This window comes from Anopheles maculipalpis, assembly GCF_943734695.1.
Source record: "Anopheles maculipalpis chromosome X unlocalized genomic scaffold, idAnoMacuDA_375_x X_unloc_110, whole genome shotgun sequence".
NCBI classification, from domain to species: Eukaryota; Metazoa; Arthropoda; class Insecta; order Diptera; family Culicidae; genus Anopheles; species Anopheles maculipalpis.
Genome location: NW_026060426.1, coordinates 5,001 through 12,500, shown reverse-complemented (window position 1 = coordinate 12,500; position 7,500 = coordinate 5,001). Strand labels below are relative to the sequence as shown.

Below are 7,500 nucleotides of genomic sequence, written 5' to 3'. Positions count from 1 at the left end.
AGACGACTCTTATATGCCTTGGATGACCACTGTCTGATGATTATTTTAGCTTTTATGCCAAAATTTTGATTTCGTGTCTTACGTCCCTACATTAGACGACCTTGGATTTTCGTCTCCTGCACCGCCATGCAACTTTGATGGTCGGGTAACTTTCGCTATTTACTGTCGGAGATCACTTTTCATGATTAATAATGCATCCTGAGACCGTTTTACTCAAAGTTAGAGCAAAAAAATTTTTTGTCCAAAAATCTTCCGTCGGTCATACCGGTACCCATGTCCTATGACTTGTACCAAGTTGTGAAGGGTAAATTTTGACAAAAATCCAAAAAAATCATTAAAAAGTCGCTATTGCTTATTGCATTCAGCATCGTTAGACGACTCTTATATGCCTTGGATGACCACTGTCTGATGATTATTTTAGATTTTATGCCAAAATTTTGATTTCGTGTCTTACGTCCCTAAATTAAACGACCTTGGATTTTCTTCTCCTACACCGCCATACAACTTTGATGGTCGGTTGACTTTTGCTATTTACTGTCGGAGATCACTTTTCATGATTAATAATGCATCCTGACACCGTTTTACTCAAAGTTAGAGCAAAAAAATTTTTTGTCCAAAAATCTTCCGTCGGTCATACCGGTACCCATGTCCTATGACTTTTACCAAGTTGTGAAGGGTACATTTTGACAAAAATCCAAAAAAATCTTTAAAAAGTCGCTATTGCTTATTGCATTCAGCATCGTAAGACGACTCTTATATGCCTTGGATGACCACTGTCTGATGATTATTTTAGCTTTTATGCCAAAATTTTGATTTCGTGTCTTACGTCCCTACATTAGACGACCTTGGATTTTCGTCTCCTGCACCGCCATGCAACTTTGATGGTCGGGTAACTTTCGCTATTTACTGTCGGAGATCACTTTTCATGATTAATAATGCATCCTGACACCGTTTTACTCAAAGTTAGAGCAAAAAAATTTTTTGTCCAAAAATCTTCCGTCGGTCATACCGGTACCCATGTCCTATGACTTTTACCAAGTTGTGAAGGGTACATTTTGACAAAAATCCAAAAAAATCTTTAAAAAGTCGCTATTGCTTATTGCATTCAGCATCGTAAGACGACTCTTATATGCCTTGGATGACCACTGTCTGATGATTATTTTAGCTTTTATGCCAAAATTTTGATTTCGTGTCTTACGTCCCTACATTAAACGACCTTGGATTTTCGTCTCCTACACCGCCATGCAACTTTGATGGTCGGGTAACTTTCGCTATTTACTGTCGGAGATCACTTTTCATGATTAATAATGCATCCTGACACCGTTTTACTCAAAGTTAGAGCAAAAAAATTTTTTGTCCAAAAATCTTCCGTCGGTCATACCGGTACCCATGTCCTATGACTTTTACCAAGTTGTGAAGGGTACATTTTGACAAAAATCCAAAAAAATCTTTAAAAAGTCGCTATTGCTTATTGCATTCAGCATCGTAAGACGACTCTTATATGCCTTGGATGACCACTGTCTGATGATTATTTTAGCTTTTATGCCAAAATTTTGATTTCGTGTCTTACGTCCCTACATTAAACGACCTTGGATTTTCGTCTCCTACACCGCCATGCAACTTTGATGGTCGGGTAACTTTCGCTATTTACTGTCGGAGATCACTTTTCATGATTAATAATGCATCCTGACACCGTTTTACTCAAAGTTAGAGCAAAAAAATTTTTTGTCCAAAAATCTTCCGTCGGTCATACCGGTACCCATGTCCTATGACTTTTACCAAGTTGTGAAGGGTACATTTTGACAAAAATCCAAAAAAATCTTTAAAAAGTCGCTATTGCTTATTGCATTCAGCATCGTAAGACGACTCTTATATGCCTTGGATGACCACTGTCTGATGATTATTTTAGCTTTTATGCCAAAATTTTGATTTCGTGTCTTACGTCCCTACATTAGACGACCTTGGATTTTCGTCTCCTGCACCGCCATGCAACTTTGATGGTCGGGTAACTTTCACTATTTACTGTCGGAGATCACTTTTCATGATTAATAATGCATCCTGACACCGTTTTACTCAAAGTTAGAGCAAAAAAATTTTTTGTCCAAAAATCTTCCGTCGGTCATACCGGTACCCATGTCCTATGACTTTTACCAAGTTGTGAAGGGTACATTTTGACAAAAATCCAAAAAAATCTTTAAAAAGTCGCTATTGCTTATTGCATTCAGCATCGTAAGACGACTCTTATATGCCTTGGATGACCACTGTCTGATGATTATTTTAGCTTTTATGCCAAAATTTTGATTTCGTGTCTTACGTCCCTACATTAGACGACCTTGGATTTTCGTCTCCTGCACCGCCATGCAACTTTGATGGTCGGGTAACTTTCGCTATTTACTGTCGGAGATCACTTTTCATGATTAATAATGCATCCTGAGACCGTTTTACTCAAAGTTAGAGCAAAAAAATTTTTTGTCCAAAAATCTTCCGTCGGTCATACCGGTACCCATGTCCTATGACTTGTACCAAGTTGTGAAGGGTACATTTTGACAAAAATCCAAAAAAATCTTTAAAAAGTCGCTATTGCTTATTGCATTCAGCATCGTTAGACGACTCTTATATGCCTTGGATGACCACTGTCTGATGATTATTTTAGATTTTATGCCAAAATTTTGATTTCGTGTCTTACGTCCCTAAATTAAACGACCTTGGATTTTCTTCTCCTACACCGCCATACAACTTTGATGGTCGGTTGACTTTTGCTATTTACTGTCGGTGTTCACTTTTCGTGGTTAAATATGTATTCTGAGACAGTTTTACTCAAAGTTAGAGAAAAAAATTTTCTTCTCAATAAATCCCCCGAAACCAATGTCTTATACATTGAACCAGGTTATGAGGCGCACCTGTGTGTGAAGAGTTCTTCGTGTGGTTTATAGACATTTCAGGCACTTGGTATATAGTTTTGGTTTGTGCCCAAGTCCCGTACTTAGAGATATTTTTGGTTTCGGACCAACCAATTCGACTTGCCTTCATCTCTTGTTAGGTTTATTATATCAATACTCGAACTTATATGCATGTTCAGGGACATCATATTAACTTTCGGTTTGTACCCAAGTCCCGAACTTAGTGATATTTTTGGTTTTGGACCAACCAATTCGACTTGCCTTCATCTCTTGTTAGGTTTATAATATCAATACTCGAACTTATATGCATGTTCAGGGACATCATTTTAACTTTCGGTTTGTACCCAAGTCCCGAACTTAGAGATATTTTTGGTTTCGGACCAACCAATTCGACTTGCCTTCATCTCTTGTTAGGTTTATAATATCAATACTCGAACTTATATGCATGTTCAGGGACATCATTTTAAATTTCGGTTTGTACCCAAGTCCCGAACTTAGAGATATTTTTGGTTTTGGACCAACCAATTCGACTTGCCTTCATCTCTTGTTAGGTTTATAATATCAATACTCGAACTTATATGCATGTTCAGGGACATCATTTTAACTTTCGGTTTGCACCCAAGTCCCGAACTTAGAGATATTTTTGGTTTCGGACCAACCAAATCGACTTGCCTTCATCTCTTGTTAGGTTTATAATATCAATACTCGAACTTATATGCATGTTCAGGGACATCATATTCACTTTCGGTTTGTACCCAAGTCCCGATTTTAGAGATATTTTTGGTTTTGGACCAACCAATTCGACTTGCCTTCATCTCTTGTTAGGTTTATAATATCAATACTCGAACTTATATGCATGTTCAGGGACATCATTTTAACTTTCGGTTTGTACCCAAGTCCCAAACTTAGTGATATTTTTGGTTTCTCACCAACCAATTCGACTTGCCTTCATCTCTTGTTAGGTTTATAATATCAATACTCGAACTTATATGCATGTTCAGGGACATCATATTAACTTTCGGTTTGTACCCAAGTCCCGAACTTAGAGATATTTTTGGTTTTGGACCAACCAATTCGACTTGCCTTCATCTCTTGTTAGGTTTATAATATCAATACTCGAACTTATATGCATGTTCAGGGACATCATTTTAACTTTCGGTTTGCGCACAAGTCCCGAACTTAGTGATATTTTTGGTTTCTTACCAACCAATTCGACTTGCCTTCATCTCTTGTTAGGTTTATAATATCAATACTCGAACTTATATGCATGTTCAGGGACATCATATTAACTTTTGGTTTGTACCCAAGTCCCGAACTTAGAGATATTTTTGGTTTTGGACCAACCAATTCGACTTGCCTTCATCTCTTGTTAGGTTTATAATATCAATACTCGAACTTATATGCATGTTCAGGGACATCATTTTAACTTTCGGTTTGTACCCAAGTCCCAAACTTAGTGATATTTTTGGTTTCTCACCAACCAATTCGACTTGCCTTCATCTCTTGTTAGGTTTATAATATCAATACTCGAACTTATATGCATGTTCAGGGACATCATATTCACTTTCGGTTTGTACCCAAGTCCCGAACTTAGTGATATTTTTGGTTTCTTATCAACCAATTCGACTTGCCTTCATCTCTTGTTAGGTTTATAATATCAATACTCGAACTTATATGCATGTTCAGGGACATCATTTTAACTTTCGATTTGCACCCAAGTCCCGAACTTAGAGATATTTTTGGTTTTGGACCAACCAATTCGACTTGCCTTCATCTCTTGTTAGGTTTATAATATCAATACTCGAACTTATATGCATGTTCAGGGACATCATTTTAACTTTCGGTTTGCACCCAAGTCCCGAACTTAGAGATATTTTTGGTTTTGGACCAACCAATTCGACTTGCCTTCATCTCTTGTTAGGTTTATAATATCAATACTCGAACTTATATGCATGTTCAGGGACATCATATTAACTTTCGGTTTGTACCCAAGTCCCGATTTTAGAGATATTTTTGGTTTTGGACCAACCAATTCGACTTGCCTTCATCTCTTGTTAGGTTTATAATATCAATACTCGAACTTATATGCATGTTCAGGGACATCATTTTAACTTTCGGTTTGTACCCAAGTCCCGAACTTAGAGATATTTTTGGTTTCTTACCAACCAATTCGACTTGCCTTCATCTCTTGTTAGGTTTATAATATCAATACTCGAACTTATATGCATGTTCAGGGACATCATTTTAACTTTCGGTTTGTACCCAAGTCCCAAACTTAGTGATATTTTTGGTTTCTCACCAACCAATTCGACTTGCCTTCATCTCTTGTTAGGTTTATAATATCAATACTCGAACTTATATGCATGTTCAGGGACATCATATTAACTTTCGGTTTGTACCCAAGTCCCGAACTTAGAGATATTTTTGGTTTTGGACCAACCAATTCGACTTGCCTTCATCTCTTGTTAGGTTTATAATATCAATACTCGAACTTATATGCATGTTCAGGGACATCATTTTAACTTTCGGTTTGTACCCAAGTCCCAAACTTAGTGATATTTTTGGTTTCTCACCAACCAATTCGACTTGCCTTCATCTCTTGTTAGGTTTATAATATCAATACTCGAACTTATATGCATGTTCAGGGACATCATATTAACTTTCGGTTTGTACCCAAGTCCCGAACTTAGAGATATTTTTGGTTTTGGACCAACCAATTCGACTTGCCTTCATCTCTTGTTAGGTTTATAATATCAATACTCGAACTTATATGCATGTTCAGGGACATCATTTTAACTTTCGGTTTGCGCACAAGTCCCGAACTTAGTGATATTTTTGGTTTCTTACCAACCAATTCGACTTGCCTTCATCTCTTGTTAGGTTTATTATATCAATACTCGAACTTATATGCATGTTCAGGGACATCATATTAACTTTCGGTTTGTACCCAAGTCCCGAACTTAGTGATATTTTTGGTTTTGGACCAACCAATTCGACTTGCCTTCATCTCTTGTTAGGTTTATAATATCAATACTCGAACTTATATGCATGTTCAGGGACGTCATATTAACTTTTGGTTTGCACCCAAGTCCCGAACTTAGTGATATTTTTGGTTTTGGACCAACCAATTCGACTTGCCTTCATCTCTTGTTAGGTTTATAATATCAATACTCGAACTTATATGCATGTTCAGGGACATCATTTTAAATTTCGGTTTGTACCCAAGTCCCGAACTTAGAGATATTTTTGGTTTTGGACCAACCAATTCGACTTGCCTTCATCTCTTGTTAGGTTTATAATATCAATACTCGAACTTATATGCATGTTCAGGGACATCATTTTAACTTTCGGTTTGTACCCAAGTCCCAAACTTAGTGATATTTTTGGTTTCTCACCAACCAATTCGACTTGCCTTCATCTCTTGTTAGGTTTATAATATCAATACTCGAACTTATATGCATGTTCAAGGACATCATATTAACTTTCGGTTTGTACCCAAGTCCCGAACTTAGAGATATTTTTGGTTTCGGACCAACCAATTCGACTTGCCTTCATCTCTTGTTAGGTTTATAATATCAATACTCGAACTTATATGCATGTTCAGGGACATCATATTAACTTTTGGTTTGTACCCAAGTCCCGAACTTAGAGATATTTTTGGTTTCTTATCAGCCAATTCGACTTGCCTTCATCTCTTGTTAGGTTTATAATATCAATACTCGAACTTATATGCATGTTCAGGGACATCATATTCACTTTCGGTTTGTACCCAAGTCCCGAACTTAGTGATATTTTTGGTTTCTTATCAACCAATTCGACTTGCCTTCATCTCTTGTTAGGTTTATAATATCAATACTCGAACTTATATGCATGTTCAGGGACATCATTTTAACTTTCGGTTTGTACCCAAGTCCCGAACTTAGTGATATTTTTGGTTTTGGACCAACCAATTCGACTTGCCTTCATCTCTTGTTAGGTTAACAAAATTTTTAATGCAATTGCATGTATTTTGTGAGCTTATGGGTGAGGGATTTATGTACCGGACTTAGAGAAATTTTTGAAGTCCAAACATTCAATTTGGACTCCATACTCCATTGCTCCTCTAAGAGGTACCTAGTACCCCGTAGCGAAGCAACCGTCACGTTTGAACTTTCCACTAGGAGGTGCAGCCATCACTCGACATGTTAATCATTATCACCCCATACTACTCTCTATATCCGGATACGGCGCTAACCCGATTGCTTGCCCCGACAGCAATCGACCCACTCGTAAGCGGGTTACCCGTAGGTAAGTCAACGATGCGTATTGCCCCCTTCAAGCAAACCGATCATCACTCCGTGGAGGAGTAATGACGGACCCGTACCGGTATCAACTGCATATGATCAACATTCTTATGAACCCACACACTCTTCGCTTATATGCTCAGTAACATTTCAATTCTCTCTCTGTCTTTCGTTTTCCAACTCATTCATCGTGCATACTGAACACACCCGGAAAGGTGCGACAGTACACACGAATACACCACCAAGCATGGGTCGCCTGAGAGGATCGATGCGAACGCATCTCTACAACTCGCAGCTCCCAGCCTGAAGTCCCGTCG

The 7,500-nt window shown here is 37.8% G+C and overlaps 1 non-coding gene across 1 annotated transcript in view; it reads right to left on the bottom strand.

Moving 5' to 3' along the window:
• Window positions 1–7,416: 7,416 nt before the first annotated feature.
• The window catches only part of LOC126566571 (large subunit ribosomal RNA), a 4,140-nt gene continuing 4,056 nt past the window's right edge, over window positions 7,417–7,500 (bottom strand). Inside the window, exon 1 of the ribosomal RNA XR_007607433.1 lies at window positions 7,417–7,500. This exon is cut by the window's right edge and continues 4,056 nt beyond it. This is a non-coding gene — a ribosomal RNA (large subunit ribosomal RNA).